Source organism: Falco punctatus, assembly GCF_963210335.1.
Source record: "Falco punctatus genome assembly, chromosome: 5".
In the NCBI taxonomy this organism is placed as follows: Eukaryota; Metazoa; Chordata; class Aves; order Falconiformes; family Falconidae; genus Falco; species Falco punctatus.
The window spans coordinates 81,245,351-81,268,484 of NC_137584.1; the positions used below are offsets into that span (position 1 = coordinate 81,245,351).

The window sequence follows — 23,134 nt, forward strand, 5'->3', positions numbered from 1 at the left end:
ATGAAATTCTCCAGGAAACAAATCATAGGTTTTGAACTGATCTACTTTTCAACACTTGTGCTCATTCTACAGACTTTTATTGCTTTTCAAGGATTCCTCTTGTACAAGCAGATTAACTGTAACAGTTCTGCACTTTTAAAGGACTGTCCTCGTATGCTATAAGGATTATGTTCTACTGAAGATTTTTTGTGATTCTTTTTTGCTTTTATGGAGAATATTAAAAGAAAAGCATACAAGAGTTAAAACCTGTTTTGATTTTCACACAGATCTTTGTGCCTGGAAGCTGCTAGAGAATCGTCTGTTATGAAGAAAAAGAGGAAGCACCTTGTGTATTGCCCTTGGAAATTTCCACTGATACATACACAGCTATTTCTAATCGCACACGCTGCAGCCATGCAGTGGAAACATGAGTCCTCTCTTTCTTTTTCATAGGAATAATGGCAAGTGGATGACATGACTGAAATATATCAGTGACAGTCTTGCTATAACCGTGGTAGTATAAGGACATGGGTAAGCCAAGGTGTTTTTTAAGATCTGCCTTCACACATAAGCACCCCTGTTTTGTGCTCATGTCTTCCCCTGAGTTTTTTCTGAAAGCCACCCTGCCACGGCGAAGGGGCATTTAGGAGCTGTGGGAGCTGGGTACCTCACTCCTCTCACTAACTCTGAGACCTTTCCCCCCCAGGCTGTCTTTTATTAGACTAAATGGCATGGCTGGAAAAGATTAGACAAGGTTTCTAGCATATAACACCTTTTCTAGGTCTGAAACGCAGCAGCTGAATTCAGAACTAAAAGCAAACCTAACCTAGTTGCTCAGAATTTGGTCCCTCCATGTACTTTGCTCCCTTACCATAACATGCTTTCAGTCTTTTCTTCTAGCTGAAGTCAGCCGATACGATACTGAAGCCTGCAATATTTGCTTGAAAGAGTCTGTTCAAGGGCAGCATCTGGGAAAGGATGGGAAAAACAAGCAGGGCAAATTCACTGCTCTGGGAAGCGGGTAAAACTTAATTGGTGCCGACAGAGCTGAGCTATAGGCACAACACTGGCAAGGATCAAGGAAACAACTAAGTACTTAGGAAATAAGCACATAAATACTTAGGCAGGCATTATACATCATTCACTCTATTTATATATGTTTTAAAAGGGACACCCCTGCAACAAATAAAATGGTTACTGCGGGGCTTTTTTTCTCAGGATGCTTCCTTTGATTAACAACAGGGCTGGGATGGCTCAGCAGCCCACTGCTCTGCTTCTGTAAAAGCAAACCCCCAGACCCTCCCAGAATCTTCAAGCCTTCCTCTTTCTTAATGGGTTCCTGGCCTTTTAGATTTCTCCACACTTCCCCAATTAAAATGTTCCAGCCCTGGACGTGGGAAGCCATACACAGCTGCACACCCGGCTTTCCAGCCCGCCGCCGTGACGGCGGGAGCTGCTGGCCAAAACCTTGGAAACAGATTTTTAATTTAGATTTTTCGCCAAGTTGTGGCCTATTTTAAGCCTTTAAAACCACCCTGGATCTCATGCAGATCTTCGTTGCCTTGAAGTAAACTTGCAGCAGCAGCATGGTGGAGCTTCCCAGAGGCAGCCCTGGGTAAAAGATGGGGAGAGGGGATCAGGATCCTGCCCGTTGTTTTACTGTTTGCACAGAGGATAGAGTAGCTTCATTTTTTGTTCCAGGCTCTCAGCAGAGGCAGACCCTCTGCTGTTTTGTCAGTTTAATGGGAGTTTAATGTATCTTTTTCTTCTCCTCAGATGTGTTAACAGATACACAGATCTGCAGCTTTATAGCCAGATCCCTGAATGCATGTTCAAAGAAGATAAGGGTGCAAAGAGCTTTCCCTTGTCCTCTCCAGAACACGTCACAGGCTGTCCCAGCCTCCAGGGTGTCCCTGCTACGTACCCCGCTGGCCTGCAGGACCTCATGACCAGGCTGGGGAAGGAGGACCCAGGGGCCAGCCGTGCCGGTTCACCAGCTTAGTCTTGGCAAAGGGGCAGGCTCCCTTTTCCAGAGGTCTGTGAGCAGTCCTGTTGTAGGGCATCACAGCACTGTTATCAGCTCTTTCCCAGCAATCCATGGCATTTTGCACAAAGTAAGGTCCCCTTAGCCCAGTGCTCTGCATCTGGCAGCGTAAGAGGAGGCAGCAGGCAGGGGAACCACATGAGCCTGGCCATCTCTGGTCACGACAAGCATTTCCCGGTTAGCGATATGTTTGGTTGGGTAACGAGAAGGTTTTTGTGAAATCAGAGAAGCGAAATTCTGTGGGGAACTTTTAAAAATAGGAAGACCAAAGACTGAGCTGCTTTAAAATGTGGTTTAGGATGTGACTAAGCTTACGTGGCATAGTGACCTGTGAGGAGGGGACCCGGGTAGCTGGGCTGCAGCAGCCCTTGGCCGCCCCGTGCCCAGGTGAGCCAGCTTCTCCAGGGCAGATGGCAGAGCTGTCCCATCCTTCACCAGGGAATAGGATAGGCCAGGTCACACTGCCACAGCATAACAGGGCTCTTTGGACAAAAGCAGTCTCCTCACGGGAGGAAAAGTTCTTTGCCCCATCTTTTACACAGGGCAATCAGAGACATCAGACATTAACTTCCCTCTGTTGCTAGTGAGTGAGGTTAGGGTTTAGATCAGAGACCTAAGGAAGATGGTCTGAACATAAACTCTGCTCCTTTTCTTACCAGCACAAGCTTGCCTCAGCTCAAACAAGATCTTGGTACATAGTTGCTCTGTGCCTTAGTTCCCTGCAAAAGGAAATCTTACAACAAAGACAGGGAACTGCTGGGCAGGGTCCGGCGGAGGGCTATGGAGGTGATGAGGGGGCTGGAGCATCTCCCGTCTGAGGAGAGGCTGAGGGAGCTGGGCCTGTTCAGCCTGGAGAGGAGAAGGCTGAGGGGGATCTTACCAATGTCTACAAAGATCTCAAGGGAGAGCATCAAGAGAATGGGGTCCAGGCTCTTTTTAGTAGTGCTCAGGACAAGGAGTAACAGGAACAAGCTGAAACACAAGAAGTTCCTTCTGAATATAAGGAAAACTTCTTTACCTTGAGGGTGCCAGAGCACTGGAGAGGCTGCCCAGAGAGGCTGTGGAGTCTCCCCTGGAGACATTCAGGACCTGCCTGGAAGCGAGTCTGTGCCAACTGCTCTAGGAGAACCTGCTTTAGCAAGGAGTTGGACTAGATGATCTCCAAAGGTCCCTTCCAACCCTGATGACTGTGATTCTGTGCTTCTGTGACTGTGTTGAAGGCCTAAGACAGATATGAAGCATCACTCCTTTGCTCTGGGTGGGACTATTAATTGAGCTCATTTATGCAGCAAATATACAGTTTGCAGTTGGGCTGAGGTCTTGGGTGCCAGGCAGATGAAAATGCATTCAGCATTGTTCATTTTCAGTTACTATTCCTCTCCACTGTTAAAAAAGGCAGCATAGATCTAGAGTTCAAATATGAAGGCGCCTGATGACTAATACATAGCACTGGCCTGCAGACTGGGTGATTCTCTGCTGTCAGGCAGGGCTCTGGAGGCTGAGGCATTGCTATACTTGGTGACATGCTTTTCTCTATGCACAATGATTAAATGAAGATTGTGAATTAATTTGCTGCAGCAGTTTTATAAATCCCTCCTCAAACCTAACACTTACTAAGACTGTGTTCTTCTCAGTTGGACTCTCTTACGGTTGCGTCTTGACATTAGCGTATTATGTCACCCATCACTACAGGGAAAATGACAACAGCCAATTTATGCACACTGGAATGACATAAGCTAGTTATAAGGTGTCCACTGTGGTTCAGCATTTGCTGAACTGTTAACACATTTCTTTTCAGCTGACAATGCTCGCTGTAACTGGAAGTCTAATTGGAGTAAGAGACTTGCACAAATCTGCTGTCCTATAAAATCTGATTTTGAAATCAATGTGCAGTGCAGTCAGCTCCATTGATGCTCTTATTTCTTTTTTCATCAGTGTTTTTCTTTTAAATAGTGTGCTGTTTTATGTGTAATCAAAATCTATACAGAAAAAAAATCCAGGGGATGTGAATGACACGGTACAGCTGCACAGCAGCCTGGAAAGCTCTGCAGATCCAGGCAAGCAGACATCTCATGATCTCCTGACCTAGCAACCCTCCCAGTAATGAAGAAATGTGTAATAAAAGCTTTTGAAAGGAGTCAAGACTTGTGCACTGGAGGAAGCTTTGGTTAGGATGAGATTTTAACACAAATTTTCATGCAGCTTCTTCTCACCAGACCATAGCACTGCCTGACCATGCAGGGTAAGATTTCTGCTCAGTGACAGCCACTTGCTCACTCCCCCCTGTGGGGTGGCCTGTGGCCTTTCTCCTGTGGAGCTGCTTCTGGTCTGATTTGGGATTTGGCTGGAGGGGTGAAAAGGATGGGGCCTCAGGGTGGACTTTGGGAAAGGGACAGAGGGTGCTTGAAATGGACAGAAAATAGAAGCTGATAGCCAAGGGGAAGGAAGCAGAAAGGCAGCGTTGCAGGTTTGGAAGTCAGAGGTGAAGTCATCGAGGGATGTACAACACCAACTGACAGCTAGCAATAAATGCAGAAGCCCAAACAATATGGTTATTTTTAGCCAATAATTTTCAATGAAAAGAGATATGGCATCCTTCCAAAAGGACAGCTATAATCAGGGAGGAAGTCATTTCACAAACAAACATAAACAGAGTTCAGCTCTTCAGGCTAGGAGAAGTGAGGACCATGGTCCCTTCCGACCTTGAGATAACCTTGGGATAAGGTCCAGAGTGGGAGGGAAACAGCAGAAGTCAATGTGACTTGGCACTGGTCATCGCCAAGGGAATGTGGTATGTCAGACTCATTTCTAAAAATCCTGTCTCTGTCTGTCTCAATTATCAATGACTGAAGCGCAGGCAGCTCTTGTGCAGATTGCACAGGATGGGGAATGGGCACACAGTGGCTTCCCAAACCTGTTCTTTGGCCTTGCCAAGGTCTGTCCCCTCAAGTAAGGACCGCTTGTTCCTTCTTTCCTCCAAGGCATTAATCTCTTCAGAAAAAGATGGGAAATAGGCCAGTTTGGTCTTAATCTTTTTTCTTCTGCCTCCACCTTATGATCCAGGTTTCAGGAAGGGATGTAGCCCCCATCTCCATCATACAGCCACAGCCAGGTTATGTGGCAGACGATGCAGATACTGCAGACACTGGCCAGTAGTGGTAGGGAGGTTAAACTCCTACAGCACCCCAGAATATATATAACTGGTCTTTAATTAAACAGCCATTTGCCTTTTGGTCTTCATTTAGTGAATCAGCTGGGTGATAAAGGATTGATACAAAAGTTTACCGGCACAAACCTGTAAATTTAGCCTCTCTGAAACAGCAGTTACTTCCTTCTTGTGTGCAAGTTAGCTGCCAGTTTGCAGGGGCAAGCCCACTTGTATAAGGATATTAAGTTATAAACTCAAAAGAATTTTTACTGTGGAGTTACAGGACTGATCAGCTTTGCCACTTTGCATTCAGCAGTTCAAAAATCAAATGAAACACTGCTTGCTTGCTTTCTGGTTTCTGAAGAATACAATTTAAGAAATAAAACTATAAAAACGTATTGCATCTACAAAATAACCCATAGTCAATAATATCTATTCATACTTTATGCAAATTCATGCCCTAGATATGCAAATGTTAGTTCAGAAACTTGTTAGCAGGAGCTGCAATAGACAAATATACAGGCTATTGGCAGGAAAAGTACTTCCATTATTCATTTGTCACTGGTACCCAGGACTGTGATGTTATTCAAGGTAATGTACTGTCTCAAAATAAATCTTTTATCGCTACTCACTTCAGCAGCTGGAACTGGTGATGTATACAAACACATACAGATACAAGGCCAAAAGGCAGCCATTTCTTGCTGTAACTGCTCTATTGCAGCACAGTTTCATTTAAATGCTATACACTGTTCTTTTGAAGGGTTTTATCAAGCTAATGGTCAGATGTGTCTGCTGATTTACACACTGCTGATGTGTACAGTGCCTTATGTGCACAACATCTCATAAAGCACCTTGTGCAGAAAAGCAGTAATGGTGAGTGACTGACTGACTGGAAAAGGTGAAGGGATTTTGTGCTTCCCTATAGTCTGGACCACAAGAGTTACAACAACACCCAGAACAGAGAAGCAGCAAGATAATTAAATAAAAAACCCAAACCAAAACCAAATTATCTTTCTTCTGTAGACTGGACTGGTGCTAAGGTAAGCAAAAACTCCTTTTGTCCCTTCAGAGATGAAACAGTCTATGTTGTTTATAATCTTGATCTCAACTCAAGTCAATCTTATTTGAATCAATTCAGATTTTTCATCAATCTAGACACTGGAATTGACTTGAAAATAGACAAAAAGAAGAACAAAACTTTTCTGCTGAAGTTTTGCATAACAACAACACAGGAAATATAAACACACAATCACATTTAACTAAAATTCCTAGAAAAAACAGAGCAGCAACTTTGCCTCTGCTTAAGAGAGTATTTAAGTTTAAAACTTAGCTTTCAGAGTCTGTCCTTCTGTCTGAGACATGGTGGAGGTGAATTGGTGTGTGGTATCTGAAGCATAGCAAGGAAGACTTGTATGGTGTAGAAACTCAAGGAGATAGGAGGAACAAGGCAGAGAAAGATGGTTCCCATAGAGATTGGTTTACTTTTTTTTTCTAGTTAAGTGGTGCTGAAGGTACCAGTCTAAAACACTAAAATGGGAAGTACTAAATGCTTCCTAAAAAAATTTAGTGGAGATCTCACATAATTATGGGAAGTGAAAAGGGCATTTCTCGTATGCTTTGGGTCTAGTTCATAACACTGCACAGACTTTCAAATGCAGTAGTATTCCTTTACCATCTCCTCCTCCAAACAAAGGCTGAGTGAATAAATAGTAGTAAAGAGAATAAAGGAAGACTTTGGGAGAAAAAAAATATCTGTTTTTGAAGAGGAAAAGGACAACATTTGTGGGGCGTGAGGCACACAGAAGAGGCTGCTGCTCCCATAGTCATCATGGAACAGGAGGACCCTCCAAAGAAGTAGAGTTCGGCTCTAGTACATTCACTTAGGGGCTGGCGGTAGCAGGAGATGGAACTGTGCTTTGAGGAGGTGAAAGCAAGGCTGGCTTCGGGGGAGCCAGCTGCAAGCATGGGTGGGCGCATAAGCAGGCACAGGCGCTCCAGTGAAACATAGGGTACTGTGCAAATAGTGTTAAGGTGGGGCATGAGTGGGACCAGAGTGGCAAAGCACCTATAGTACTGAACATCTAGAAAAGGGGCGTTAGGACAGCTAAACTTTAGCTGTGTCGTGCTGCTCATGGCTAATGGGATTGCCTCCAGTGTGTAGCAGACCATTGCCCTGGCATCAGAATCCTGCGTACCCCAGTGGCTCACAGCAGGACTGCTGCCCTAGAGGGACATTAGGCGTGGGGACTCTCCAGGGGCTTTTGCCTGCTTCCTTGCAGCTCTCCAAAGTGCTGCCAAGCATGGCTGGTGCTGAGCCACAGCTCTGCCTGTTCCTTCCCCATGTCACCAGCTTGCACCAGTGTCTGCGTGCATCACAGCAAGGCTGCAGCCCCACAGCTGCTCCCCGTGAGCTCTCAAGGGTCTCCAGGATGGTGAACAGAGAAAGACATAATGGCCCAGACCACCATTTGCAAAATCAAATTCCTTCTGTGAGCCCTGTGTCTTGCAGGCCAACCTTGTGGCTGCCTCCCCTCCACCACCAGCACCTGTGTCAGTGGCTGTTCTCATATGGATGGACTGAGCGAGATAGCTTTAACAGCACCCCTTCCCTCCTGCTTCTGCCTGGCCAGGCCTGGTTTATGCAGGAGGGACAGAAAATGGCATTTAGATACGCACACGAGTTGGCTGGGGGCTACGATATGCAGTGTAGCATGCTTAAAATAATTGCATATGTGGTTCTTGGAAACTCACTCCTCTAGGGTTTGATTAACAAGAAATTCCTTGCTTCTCAAAAAGCTGATGAGGGAAGTTGGCAGAGATAGTGCAACTTTAATCCAGACAGGGGAAATACTGTCTTTTAAATTAATTTCACAGTTCCCATCATTTGCTGCAAAGACAGAAGCAACAGTTTGAGTCCATTTAGTAACAGTAAACCCCTTGTTTTTCTTGCCCAGTATTTCTTTCAATATATAGATGTTTGTTCTTCAAAAGCCTTTAAACACTATCTAGGACTCCATGTCAGTTGAAATCACTGTATTTATTGATCTTCTACATTTTAATCCACTGTTCACTAGAGTATGTAGACACCACGATTCAATAACCTAAGCAAGAAACAGCGTCATGGGATAAATTTGTGGTCCATCTTCTGATGAGTAAAACAAGATTGCCCGCTTTGACTAAAGAGTTGGTCCTGCCTGTTCTGCTGTGTGCCTGTATGAGCTGAAGACATCTGCTTCTCGTGCAGTGTGGCCACTTCTTCTGAAGGTGCACCCCAATGGTCTTGCTCCACCTCTGGTGATTGGGCCATAAGCAAAAGCTAAGGCAGCTGCTTCGGTTTTGGTCAGCACTGCAAAGTCTTTTCACACAAGCAGTAGGAACACTGTCTGTGCTGTGGGATGAATAACATTCTTTGGTCGTTTAGATTGCGGGCACTATCAAAATGAGTCAGATGAGATTTAGAATGGGAGAATTCCTGCATTTCAACATTAGGATTCTAAAATGGCATGTCAAATTCCTGTGGGGCAATACATTCCCAACAAGCTGTACAACATTGTTAGGAGCTTAACTTTCACTTGTCTAGTGCTGGTTGTTTGTTGTAGATGTGGAATGAGCTGAAAGGATGGTTACAGAAAACCAGAAGCAAACAACCAAATTTACATGCAAGTGGGAAGCCTCTCAAACCAGACAGTGCAGCAACCAGAGATCCCACACTGAGGTTTTAAGGTGTTTGCTAACATCTGTACAAACAAATGAACAAAATTACTCATCAGGGAGATCCACTGGGCTTCCTCGAAGCTTATGCATCATGTAGGCTTGGGTCATCTCTGCAGTGGGAGTTTCCCTGGAACAGGAGCAGGCTTGAGCACTTGCCTCTGTGCCTCACAGCAGTCACAGCAGCTAACAAACTCAGGCGGGGCTTGGCAGCCGAATAATTAATTCTTATTTTCTCCTGACCTACAGAAAAGTGCTGGCATGGAGGTGGAACTGATCTCTTCTGCTGAGGGGAGAGGGGATCCAGCTGTGGGTTCAGATGGCAGCTAAGACACCAGGCAGACTGGTGGGACTCTACTTCTGAGGCTGCCTTTCTCTCCCTTCCTGCAGTCTGGATGATTACCCAGGTTTTGTTTTGTTTTCTTTTCTCTCCAGCACTGTCCTTCCTCCTTCTTTCTCTCCCATGCCCCCTTACCTCACTGCTTGCCTCCCCTTCAGCCTCCCCCACAGTAAGACGTTTTGCCAATAGAAACTTTATAACATAAGGTGGCTGTGGGCCAGTAACACTCAAGGCATGTTTTGACTGAGCACCACCACCTTCTTCAACGGCACAAGCCCTCACACTTCCTCCAGGTAGTGACAGAAAGTCAGTGAGGGCATAGCTTTTCTCCTACCCCTGTGATGCTGTGTGGTACCCCAGTGTCTGCTCTGGCCTTGGCTGTGAGCTTCAGTGGGCAAGGTCGAGATAACTGAAACTCAGACTAGCACCACAGCCTCTCTTTTGGAAGCGCTTTTGCCACTTCTTGTCCACAGAGGTGAGTAACCGGGTGGTGGCATCCCAACAGGAGGAGCATGCTTGGAAACCTCGTGCTTCTGCTGGGCTGGGACAGAGGTGCTGAGAGTCCCCAGCCTCTGGGGAGAGTTGTGCAAACCCATTGCCCTTGAATGGGAGGAATGGAAAGGCTTCAGAAGAGCAGCAGAGGCTGTGAAACACCAGGAATATGAAGTGTTTCTGGGCCAGGTCAACACCAGCTCTACCAAAGAGCCACTCTTCAGAAGAAAAGTCAGGAGATTCCAAGTGATTTGCCCAGCAAACAAGAGCTTCACATCTTTCCAAGCAGGGATCCTACCATCTTCCAGTAGTCACAACAAGGAAAGGGGAGGGAAACTCCACTGCTGCTGCTAGTTCTTGTTTGCTCTGCCTGACAAAGATGCTTCAGTCTCAAGGTCCTTCAAACGCAGAGCAAAGGGAAAGTACATGCACATTTTTTGGGCTGGCATTGCTGCCACTGTTCAGTCTTCACTGGCCATTGTCCACTTCTGTGGTTCCTGTTCCTGTTAATACCCAAGCCATACAGTGATCTAGGAATCTCACGTCTCCTGAGACCCTTCCTTCCTTTGGTGGTAATGGGCTGTGGTAGCCATGTGTCAGTCTTCATGCTATGCAGGTCCTTGTTCTGGCTGCTCCTCATTTAATTTTTTGACACTCTTGACTCATTCACTTGCTTCATGGAAGCGGGGATAGCATTCTGCAGCACTTCTCCTGCAAATCCTGACCTTAACATGGCCTCTGTTTCAACTACATAGCAAAACCTGGCTAAAGTACTCACAGATCCCTTTGTGCTATTTCTGAAAACTTAACAAGTGCCTTATGTTTTCTTAGCAAAAAGCAGGATTTTTTCAGATAAAAAAACTGAGGAAAAAGAAAAGGAGCAGAAAGCAGATAAGCAGAGACAAAGCAGTTCCGTAAGCTTACTGTAAGTTTAGCATCAAAAGAGATAAAACTCTTCAAGCAGAAGATACAGATCTGTAAACAACTGGACACAGTAGCACCTGCACAGGTAAGTGCTGCTCAGTTTCAGATGCCCATGAGGGGCTATGCATGCTACTTGGGTCCTGCGCTTGGGTCACAGCAACCCCACACAGCCCTACAGACTGGGGCAGGGGGCTGGGAAGCTGCCTGGTGGGAAAGGGCCTGGGGGTGCTGGTTGATGGGCATCTGAACAGGAGCCAGCAGTGTGCCCAGGTGGCCAAGGCGGCCAACAGCATCCTGGCTTGTAGCAGACACAGCGTGGCCAGCAGGACCAGGGCAGTGCCCGTCCCCCTGCGCTGGGCACTGGTGAGGCCGCCCCTGGACCCCTGTGTTCAGCTTTGGGCCCCTCACTGCAGGGGGACGTGGAGGGGCTGGAGCGTGTCCAGAGCCGGGCAGGGGGCTGGGGCAGGGGCTGGGGCACCAGCCTTGTGAGGGGCGGCTGAGGGACCTGGGGGGGTTGGCCTGGAGAGGAGGGGGCTCAGGGGGACCTGATCGCTCTCCGCAGCCACCTGACAGGGGCCGTAGGCAGCGGGGGTCGGTCTCTTCTCCCAGATAACGAGCGACAGGACGAGAGGAAACGGCCTCACGTTGCGCCAGGGGAGGTTTAGGTTGGGTATCGGGAAAATTTCTTCAAGGGAAGGGTGGTGAAGCGTTGGGACAGGCTGTGCAGGGGAGTGGTTGTGTCCCCATCCCTGGAGGTATTTAAAAGAGATGTAGACGTGGTGCTGGGGGACATGGTTTAGTGCTGGACTTGGCAGGGCTGGGTTAATGGTTGGACTTGATGATCTTAAATGTCTTTTCTAACCTAAATGGTTCTATGATTCTATCCTCTGCCCACATTGTACCTTCTGCTAACATATTTTGCCTCTTTCCTGATGTCCTTTGCATTTTCTGGTGATTCCAGTGAACATAATCATGCACTCTGACCACCACAATATGCATCACCATGCATAATATCATGAAGAACCTCATATACATACACTATTTCTGTAGCCAGACCTGCTTAATAATATGAACTTAGTGTTTGATGGCTTCAGAAAGTTAGAAGCCATCAGGTTCAAATAAGTGACACATATTTGTGAGCCTAAAGGCTTTTTTTTGCTGCAGCATCCATTCCTGCTCCTTTGTTGCCCTGGCTTCAGACTGGCATCCCTTGTTCATGTTTATAACATTCAAGGTGAGCAAATGCAAACAAGCATTTCTGTGCTGTTTGTAAGAAGGACTTAAATGCATCGGGAACATCTTCAATGAGGAGAGAAAATGTGGGAGAGTATGGGCTTTCATGTGGCATCACACTAATTAAGGGATAAATGAATGCAGAGAAAATGGTATTGTGGGAAGCTGAGCTCTGAGCATATGCAAGTCCCTGGGCTCATCAGCAGCTTTCTATAATACGTCAGTCCTATATTACACGATCAGGAGGTGCTATAGGGAGCCCTGAGGTGTTTGGCTGGGCAGTACTGATGGCTGTTACCCTGACAAAATTATCTTGAGTGGGAAGAGTTTGCATTCCACAGTGCAGGGAAGGGAAGGCTTCCTGCATGAAGCATAGAGATCACAGAGAGTGAGAAACCTGATCATGGACTGAAGGGTTGGGACTGTGTTAAGGCTGGCCGCTGCCCTTAACCCTAACTGCTGAAAGAGTATTTCACCTTAAATACCCATCTTCAGATCAAATTCCTCATTCCCTGAAAATGTTAAGCCTCACATTCCCTCTCTCCATGCTGTCATGGGATGCACCTTCGGGATGCATTCACACATACGCTGCCCTCACAGCCAGTTGCTTTGCTAAAGCTAATACGGTTTACTCATGTGGCTGGATTTTTCCCAGGGCTGAAGCTCGTTTGATCAGAGCTACCTCTGCCTGATGCATCCTCATGCCATGCCCGTACATAACGAAAGCCTGCGAGGCACCTCCACAAGTAAATTTCTGCCTCTCCACAGACTTCATTTCTGAGGCATTTTTGGCTTTTTTTTAATGAATCTGAATCCTTGGCTCTCACTTTGATGACTGTTTAATCAGATAGTTCAACCTAAAATAAAAAGTCTCAAAAGGGCTCCAGAGGCAGCTCCCAATTAATTGTAATCCATCCACCTAAAACTTCTTCATGGTAATAAATTACCCTGTGCTGTTTATGGTATTATAAAATCTTAAATAAGAAAACGCAGATGTTAGTTTAAAATGAGAAAAGCAAGTCTAATGAACAGCTGTTAATCCAATCAATCCCCTCACTTAATTTACTGTTCAGGTTAGATATACACATCTGTAATCTGATGGATAATGCCTTACAGCAGACAGATATTTAGAATCCAGGAAATTCAGAATTTATATTGCATTAAAAAGAAAAAGAACACCAGGTAATGGAAAATATGTTGAAACTCCCAGCTTTTTCACAGAAAATGGATGTGGAAAATTCCAGAAATACTGAAATATCTTGGACTATTCAGAACAAGAAGTGTAGCCGGTTCTGCCCAAAATGAAAATTCATTGTAGTAAACTGCAGAGCAGCAGCATCCACTAGTACTTTATTTCTAGCCATATATACTGTGCCAAGAAAGACATTATTGCTAAATAACTCCAGATTTTCTCATATACGGTAGTCTTGTGTAATTGCATACATCCATTAATTTTGGCAAATGCTTTTCTTTCCTTTAAATAGGTGAGTAAAACCTGCCCTTTTGTTCATATTCTGTACTCAAGGTACATACACGTTAATGGATTTTGCACTTGGCTTGGTGAGTTTTCAGAGCAGCTTACCAGTAAGAAAAGAGTTAAAAAATCACAGTACATTAATTGCTCATAGACTGCAAAAGTGGTGTTGGTGCTGATGCAAGGGAAATGTTGTGCACACAACCTATCTCTTCTATTTGGAACTGATAAACCTGAAAAAAACCCGCAAACATACACACATGCACACACACACACAAATCCCTGCTGCTGCAAATTAAAACAGAAACTGCTTCTGTGTGCAGTTTCACTTCTCTGTGCAGCTGGGAGGATGAGGCCTAAGCATCGCTGTGGGCTGTCAGTCACTGAAACCTATCCCCCAGGGACTATAATTACCCAAACCCAACTGCTCAGTAAAGGGTACTAAAAGCAAAGGCTTCTGAATAATGCCATCCTCCTAATTACCTAAGGGTTTCTGTCTTCAAGAAACTGATCAATTCTCTTCTCAGAAACTCTAAAGCTAAAGTTCATGCCGTGCTAAGGGAACAGCTTGATGAATCTGATTGTGTTTGCTTTCCTTGGATATCTGTAGTGGCAAAAGCTGTTCTTCATCCTAGTGGTTCTGCCGGAGAAGAGCAAAGCCCCAGCTGGAGGGTGCTATATCTATATCTATATCTATATATATAGTTATCCAAACATCAGATGTGCTTTCGAAATATATCTATAAAGCATCTCAGCCTCTCGTGTCTGCAAATTTAGATGAAAAATCTCAGTAAGCTTTCCCGTGAAATTTCTGAATTGTCTGGTCCTTAACAGGCCAGAAGTTCCCCATGAACCACCTTGACTGCTGTGCAAAAGTGTGGCCCGTGTTTGAACCCTGCAGTACCCCTGACCTTTGGGAGCTCCTGCAGTGGCACATCCGTGTTTCATTAGGCTGTGGCTGGAAATGGATTCACTCATCAGGAATATGTGGCCTGTTATATCCCCGAGTCTGTCCCCTTTTCCTATTTGCTGTAAAAATGCAAGATCAGAAGGCCCTGAAATACTTTCTCTGCACCAGAGGTTTGTAATATTTCTAGTTGACGTGCCCCTTTCTTTTCCCTATGAATTTATCCCTTCTCGCATTCCTTCTATCTGCTGCCTGCTGTGGCCCGTCCTGATGCTCCGTACCCCAGCCTCTAGCCTCTCCCTCCAGATCTGACAAGTAACCTGTCATCTCCCCTGCAAAGAACACCCGTGATCCCCACTCTGCAGCAAAGGGACCCTCGCCCCCCCTCTCCCCAGCCCAGCCCAGCTACTGTTACCTGCTGCCTGGCAAGCTCCCACCTGCCTGCCCCTGCCCCGCACCCTGCTCTCTCCAGCTGCGGCCACCACAGAGGTGGATGGGGCCATGGCTGGAGTGACCTGTGTCCCCAGCCCTGCCCGAGCGATGGGTGCAACCCCTGCAGAACACCCTCTCGGCAGGCGCTGCGGAGGGAGAGGGGATGGGCACGGGGAGGGGGCAGGACCATACCCACACCCACGGGCAGTGCCATGACCACAGGTCACTCCATCCATGGCTCCATCCACCTCTGCCCTCCCACCCTCACTCCCCACACCCTGTTCCTGTGGTTCAAGGCAAACACCTCACTCCTCCTCCTGCTCTCCAGACAGCAAGGGCACCTGGGGCGCAGGGAGATAGAAGATGCCAGGACTGCTGGAGGCTCCAGGGCCACCATTCCCCCTCCCCAGCCCTGAAATCTGCCCTCAGCTTCAGCGCTGCGCCTCTCCCTTTCATGCAAACCGTTCCCAGTGGCTGGGTGATTCCTTAGCTGCTCGTCAGAACTGCGTCCCTACTTGCATGCCATTATTTATTTGTTATTCAAAGCATGTCGGCTTTGAATTTTTTATTCAAAGCATTCTTGCATCTGCTGTTTGCCTGGGCAAGTGAAGCCACAGAAGCAGGCCCGAACACATCAGTCGCAATGCTGAGACAGTTGTACTCTTCTAAGGAAACTCGCGCAGCGATAGATCTCCAGAATGAAACACTACCTCGTAATTAACATTCATTAGATGTATTTATGTCAGCGTGTAGCCCCAGACATATAGGTTGATGTTCAGCAAATGCATATGACTGTGCCTATACTAAACAGATGTTCAGTCGCTTCAACTCTTGAGTTAAAGTCAACTTCAATGGCAGTCCACATTTGCAGGTTGGCCTGGCTCATAAGAATGAGTCACATGCCATTTTTCAGCTGAAGGGATGGGATTTGATTCTGTTTCAGTGGAAAGATAACAGAGCTCTCATTGCCTTCCTTTGAGATTGACAAAAAGAAGAAAGGAAAAAAAGATTTTGTATGCCATGGCTAATCACTGCGCAAAGATTTGTTTCTGATAATCATAATTTTCATAAAACTAAAAAATAGGTGTATGAGTTTGGTTCAAGCTTTTGTAAAATGTTGTCTTCAGCTTCAAGAAAAATATATAATTTCAACTGAAAAAATATTTTTTCAGGCTTTTACAGGCAGAAGAAAAGAGGGTTTTATAATGGAAGTCCCAGAGCAACCTCAGCTAATGCTTTCTGTACCAAGGCGTGTTAGAAAGAGGAAAAGCTTGGGTTCTGCATACACACACCAAAAGCACATTTTTAACAAGCTGTTCTTTGTTGTACTGAATCACGCTGTTTATATGTTTTTCCCTCTACAAACAATTTTGTGTGCTTTAGACAGAGAAGGGAGGAACAAAGAAATAATAAAAAAAAATTAGTCAAAACAAAGCAAAGTATAAATGAACTCAGATTCATTCAACTGAGATAATCAACACATGCTGTACTTCAAAACTGTTGGAAAGGACAACAGAACGACTTCATTAGACAGTTGTATAAAAAACAGACCAAGTGAGGCAAAATACCTTGTGAAAACATAGAAAATATGTATCAGCCATTAGAGCTGGGTTTCCTTCCCTCTAGTACCTCCTGTCCAGAATGGGCAAAATGTGACATTTGGGTTGGAACTCCTAAAGGCTGGCAGAGAGGTAATCCATTTCATCTTACATCCTTCGCAACAGCCCTTTTCCCAAGTGTGTTCCCTCTTCTCACTACGCTGCTTAATTGGCATTTTTGATGCAGCACTGCAGACTCTGATGGTTTTCTGAAGACAATCACTGTTTTGGGCCTTAGGGAGCCCATAAGAAAGGCAAAGCACATTAAATCCCACAGATTTTGTCCTGAACCACTGCTGCCACATATTTCCCTCAGCAAAGAGGAGATTTCCCCTGGCAAAAAAAGAAGAGCTGTAGCTTGAAAACCTACTGAACCCAGTGATCTGCGAAGACAGGGATGACAGGGCAACATAGATGCTTCTGTCTGATGTTCCTGTGGATATATTGCTCTCCTTTGGTTATTCCTCAATTGCCAGGCCTTTCTGGAGGCACTGTGCCTTGAGAAGACATGGAGTCATTGACTCCTTCCTCTGTGATTGTCCACTAGCCACTAATTATAGAGATGCAGAACCGCAGAATGTTTTTAATGTGCATTTGACCAGCTTTAATTACCTTACAGAACTCACTCACAAGAAGGGGGATGTTTTCCTCTCGTCAGCAAGCTTGTTGCACATGTGCATGAAGGTCACACAAACCCCAAGGAGCTTATGGCCAAGAATGCAGTGAAGCATGAGATGGACTCCATCTCTGCACCCTTCGCTTGCCTACGCTGGCACAAAGTGGGAAGAAACACCTGGGTCTCACTGCTGTAATAAACAACAGCTTGCAAGTGGTGTGGCAACAGGATCCCTATATGAATTTGGAAAATACAAAGCAATAATGAGTAAGAGCCATATGTTTTCCTGTGTGAGAAGTGAAAAGGTGTGGAAGGAACCATGACCTGCAGAAAAATGATTAGTACAATGAGCTGTGCAATTTTTTATGTGGAACCCAAGGATATAGACCTGCTAGTCTGCCACAGAGGGGAACTGCTGTTCAGAGCTGCTATCAGGTGCTAAAGCTTACTAGGAAAACTACTTGATTTTTATAGATTTTATACAATTTTTATACATTTTACTTTAACTAGACTGGTACCTTTAAGGTAGTCCAGTACTTTAAAATACACTGCATTACACTGAGCGTGGGAAGGAAAACCTGCTACATGGATATAAGGTACCATTTAGCTGTAGCCTTGCTAGAAGCTGTGTGCAAGTCTGCTGCGCTGCTGTGCTGATACACCGTGGAAATCAGCTCACAGTTAGTTTAATAAGAGGACATCAGAGTCTGCTTGTGAGGGCAGGGAACACAGCAGATGGATCTGTGGAGTTGGTCATGCACAGACTTAGGAGGATGGAAACAAAAGCTGGGGGTTCTCAAAAGGTTTCGGCTGGCAGGTCTGACATCCTTTGGGCTCTGGACAGTCTTTATTTGAGCATGAAGGTTGGGGACATGCAGGCAACACAGGGTGCCCCTTGGTCAGCACTCTGTGCTGGGGATGCTCCATCCTTGCCCCAGTCAGCTGTCGAGGTCCCTAATCTTACCCCAGCACTTGGCCGCCATGAACTTTGCAGTTCAGCTGCACGTCAGGTTCATTGAGCAGGTTTCGGGGCACAGTGGGAAAAAGCTAGAGGTATACTTGGTATCATCAATCAGGTAGTACAGGGTGGGCTCTGGCTGTCCAGCAACATATGTTGAAAGAGAGGCTTTCTTTTATATTTAATCTTCCCTACATTGTGTTCTCCTTGGTCATCATTTTTTATCACACACCTACTTTACATTGGTTTAACTGGCTAAATATCCATATATTCAGCACATATGAATGTTACAATCACTAGCAATATCTTTATTCAGTTAGTGTCAGGACACTGGATATTTTATTTGGATATTTCCCCATCCACTCAGTTTCCTCCACAGACTACTTTGAGTACCTTGTGCAGACCTCAGCTGACAGACATTATTTTTCTGCTTGTTGGTCTATTATCAGTTGTGTTTTCAGGCTCCCTGATCTTGTCCTTACACAACTGCAAGAGTTAGATGTCACGTTTCTCAGGGCTCAGTAGCAGTGCTTTCACCAGCTGTGGCTACTTCTCCAGGTCACTTGCTGTGCTTCAAGACACAGTTGTTTATGTAGTGGTTAAAGACAGCATGGGATGACCGGGCACCACCTCTTCACAAGCAATCTAACGATCAGAAATAGATCTTCTATATGAACAAATCACCATTTAGATAGTACTGGTAGCTGATGTGGAAGGAAGGGTCATGAGAAACTGAACTGTCCAAGCAGATGGAAGCTGAAAACTGATGAAACTCAAAGTTGCTGAATACAAGTGTGGATTTATGTCATGTCCTTTGCACTCAAAAAGTAGAAAGGAGGAAACTAACTGAACACCCTCAGATGTCAGAGAAGAGAACTTGGGAATACCCCAACAGTTCCTAGACATGATGGTAGAAGACATATTCTGGAGTCAGGATTAAGAGCAGAGGTATACAAAGATCCAAATGGGGTTGCCATCTTGTCTGTGAAGTATTGACTTTTAGAAGTCGTAACATCAAACCTCTCCCTGACATTTGGGTGCTGTCCCATTTTCCATCCATAGGAAATGCTGGTGTATACATTCAGGTCACTGGTAAAGAAATGCAAGTGTGCACTGGGCCCTTGTCAGCCTGCCCTCAGGACTGAGTCTGCTGCGTGTCAGGAAGGCTAAGCATAACAGATGGGACTGGTGGATGGATAATTGCCAGTAATAGAAATCAAAGTAGGAGCTGTGTTCTTATGGCTGGATGAAAGACATATACATATACAGGCAGAACAACTTACAAACCTGCATGGCTGACAGAAATCCTGTATCTCTCACGCAACAAATTCCTCAAGCCCTCCCCAGGTGGATGGGGCTGTGGCTGCAGAACGTGTGTGCAAACATGTGGATTAGATTCTAAACCTGGCAAAAAGATAGGGTTTCTGGGTCAAATAGAAATTCACATTTTGAAAATGTGTATTTTGTGCCTCTTATTCTTGCCTCATCTGCTGTCCCTCATCTATCCTGCATTCACTTTTCCATTTATCTTACCCGTGCTTATTTAGTCTACATACACAGAGACAGAAATAAAGCACTCTGAAATCAATATAATGCATGGAAAGTTTCTGCTTGCGTGTATAAGATGTTTTTCCCAACTCTCTGGTTATTGAACTGTAACATCCATGGGTCAGGGACTGTCAGCTGATCTTGTACAAGGATACATCCATGGCTGGTCTTAAGACACTAGTACAATAAACATGAATAATGGTTAGGATGATACATCCTGCACAGTGTCACACAATTAGCTTCTCTTTGACCTACAGCAAATCAGTGACTTGAACTTGCGGTCTGGCCGCTTACTGTAGAGGGTCTTTGAGCTCTGCACCTTCAGGAAGCAAGGTTTGTTCCCTGAGCACCTCTGGGGCTCACACACCTCAGGACCTTCTCTACCCAGGGCATTAAAAACATGATGTCATCCTTAGGAAACAGTGGAGATGGAAAATGAAGCCAGATTCAAATATGCTTTGGCAAGTTTTTGTTGGCATTTTTTTGCAGTGTGGTGTAAAGTGCATTTTAGCTAGGTGGCTTTTATGCCTTCTTATAAGAGTAAGAAACAAATCTGTTTCTGACAATCCTGTGCAAGACTATGCCAAGTTTCCTGTGCTGAGACTCAGGGGAATGGGAATAGAAAATATTTTGTCAGGAGAAATACAAACAGTATCCTATGGTGTAACATTTGTGTCAGCTCTTGTCAGGGGGGTACTGCAGCTTCCCAGGGTCCGGGGAAACAAGTCACAGCAGGGTACAGTTGGAAGCATGTGAGTTGGGGTGGCTCTGTTGATTCTTTTTGCCAGTTGTTACCTTGCTCTGCTATGGGACTGGTGTCTGTCCCAAAGGAGATGGAAATCACTCTCTCTGAAGCAGAACATTTGCAAAAAGAAAATGTTTTCAGATGGGCCAAACCTCCCCTCCTTCCTAGCATGAGGAAGGGCAGTGCATGCCCTCTGGTCCCTGTGCTCCCAGGCTGTGGTGGAGGGGAGGTGGTGAGGGGGTTCTTGGGTGACCCATGATGCACAGAGGGGTGGCAGGGCTGTGCTCCTCCAGACAGAGACTTGCCCATGCACTGCGTAGATGTGTCTGCCTGGGTGTCACTTGTCCAGAACCAAGAGTGGTGGAGACTGCTGCAGCTGGGAGCAGAAGCCAGAGAGTCACAGGGCCCAGCCTTCCTTGGGACATCAGAAGAGAGGTCACCCTGGCCTTGTCCTTCATTGCTGTACATAACAGTTGGGAGCCTGAGCGCCTGTGTGAGGCAGAGGTACCCTCAGAGACTGTGGAGGTGAAAGGCAGCTCTGGATAGATAGCTCAAAGCAATTAAATGGTGGGTTTTGAGATGGGCTTGCATGTTTCCCTGTAGGGCAAGGCTGTTGTTGATAAGTGAAAATTAAATGTCTTTTGCTAATCCCCTCAGGGTGACGATACCTGTCAGAGGTATCCATAACTTGCACTCAAATCTCTCTCACTTCCTCCAGCTCTTGAAAATAATAGTTATCTTCAGCACCTCTGGGCTTGTGTACTGTCATTGAGCTGCAAGAGATCTGAAGCTGTCATCTACTCCTGCAAGATGGGAAGGAGGAAACAGAAGGAAAAATAAAATGAAAGAAAGAAGAGAAAAAAAAAACCAAACAGGAGCCCATGTAAAGTTTGTTGGTAAACTTTCCAAGGTGTGCTCTGTGTGGCCTCGCTGTGCAAGTTGTTCTACAGTCTCACTATTCCCAGTCCTGGAAAGCTTTTCATGCTATCTAATCTGCATCTTCCTTAAACTTATTACTTCTTGTCATACTCCTAATGGATTTTTACACTCATTATCCCATCCCATCCTGCAGCACCCTTCTACACAGCTGACAACTCCTAATGTGCTTTCTCATGCCCAGATCTAAATCTGCCCTCCTGTGCATTTCTGAATGACTGTGCTGTTATCTGTTGTACAGGGCATTAACAAAAGCACCAAATAGCACCAATGACAAGAAAGACCCTACCTCCCTTGGCTTGTCCTTCCATTTCTGGCCCAACAGAAGCCTTCCCAATCTTTTTTTCACTCCTCCCATAGAATGTTTTCCTGATTTCCTTATGAGAATCTGTATGATTTACTGCAAAAGGCTTTCTAAGCTGAGACATGAGACATTCATGCCTCGCCTCTGCAAAGCCCCAAACCCTGTTGCAGCAGGAAATTAGATCAGTTCAACACAATTTCCCCTTGACAGATCTACACCGATTCCTACACTTTTTTTTCTTCAACCCCGCCCCCCCTTTTTTTCCTTTTTTTTTTTTTTTTTTTTTTTCTTACAGGCATGTACAGATTATCTGGCTGACCAGTTGTTGCTGTATTCTAGCAACTGAACTGCCAACTCTGTCATCCCTGAGATCACCCTGGCCCTACCCAATTCAAACAAGTTGCATTGTTTACCTTTTGAACTGTCTTCTGGTACCTCTCCTGTTTTTCACAAGGTTAATGTTAATGAATCAGCTTTAATTAAACAGGACTTTAAAGAGGCTAGGATGAAAAATATGGAAATGGAAATATCATTCCTCTTGGTGAATTTTAACCTAGCCTAGGCAATTCACCTCAGATTCCTGCCTTGCATTACCTTCAGTCTCACTTCACACAAACTTGCATTTTCTCTACCTTTAGTTGAGTTTCATAGCATAAAGTTTCACCCCTAATCTAATCAGAGAAAAAAGGACAAAGAAGAGAGACTTTCTGACTTGGAGAGTGTTTTAGTTTTTCACTCTGTTGCTGAAGCTTTGGAGAATGGCTCCTGCAAAAGAAGGCTGCTGGGTAGAGGGTTCTGGTGCTTTCCCAGCCCCTCATACTACCAGAGAGCTGCCACAGTGTGGGACCATCATCTTCCATGGGACCTTGCAGACAGCCTGCCACTGCAATGCAAAGAGAGGCACACTTTGCACTCAGGGGGGTCTGTCGTGGACACAGGAAAAATAATAACGTAAAGTATCCAAAAAAAGAGGAAGGTTTAAGCCTTAATCTATGGCAGCAAAACTGAATCTCCAAAAAAGAGAAAAGACCCTTTCCTTACCGACATCAGATTAATTCACAGGTAATTCGTTGAGGTCACTGGCACTGCCCCTGGCAGAGCTGCTGCAAGGGCAAAGTTCCTGTGCAGATTTGGTTACAAAACATTTTCGGAAAGCGGGAAGTGGAGGCTAGGGCTCAGGTCAAACAACTGTCCTTGACTGTATTTTCTTGTCTAAAAGATGTGTCTGAAGTACAGACACAGCACAGGGAAAATCTATAAGTGAAGAATTTATAAAATAGGGGTTTAGTGGGGTTTCTTGATCTAGAGCTAAGAATAATCAGAGCTGCAGCCAAGGTGCCCAGACATATGAGTGGCAGTAATTAGTTTCATGCTGTGTTTAGAAGATAACATATTAGATGTAATCATCAACAGCTCATGAGACAACAGAGGACAGGTTCAAATAGCTGGTACATGGAGAAAGAAGTTACATCAGGGCAGGACTGTGTGAAAAAATCAGTTTTCCTTTTGCCTGGTACTTATTAGTGAAATATTTACAAAATATGCCCAAATTTGATGCAAAATTTGTTTTACCTATTGTGTGTGGAACATAAGCTTTCCTAGTGGAAGCAGTAAAAACTGCCAGTGCAAGGTTTAAGCTTCAGGCTCTTGACACTGTTTGCTCTTCCCAGACTTTTAAGTGTCTTGTTTTATAAAGAGCTAAATTGTTCATTTCTCTTCTGAGCGAGGATCTTCAGCCTGGGAGG

The 23,134-nt window shown here is 45.3% G+C and overlaps 1 long non-coding RNA gene across 1 annotated transcript in view; it reads right to left on the reverse strand.

Moving 5' to 3' along the window:
• LOC308064419 overlaps positions 1-11,387 on the reverse strand; it is a 45,986-nt gene extending 34,599 nt beyond the window's left edge. Inside the window, exon 1 of the long non-coding RNA XR_013928369.1 lies at positions 851-11,387. This is a non-coding gene — a long non-coding RNA (uncharacterized lncRNA). The remainder of the gene's footprint in view (positions 1-850) is intronic.
• Between the last annotated feature and the right edge of the window lie 11,747 nt (positions 11,388-23,134).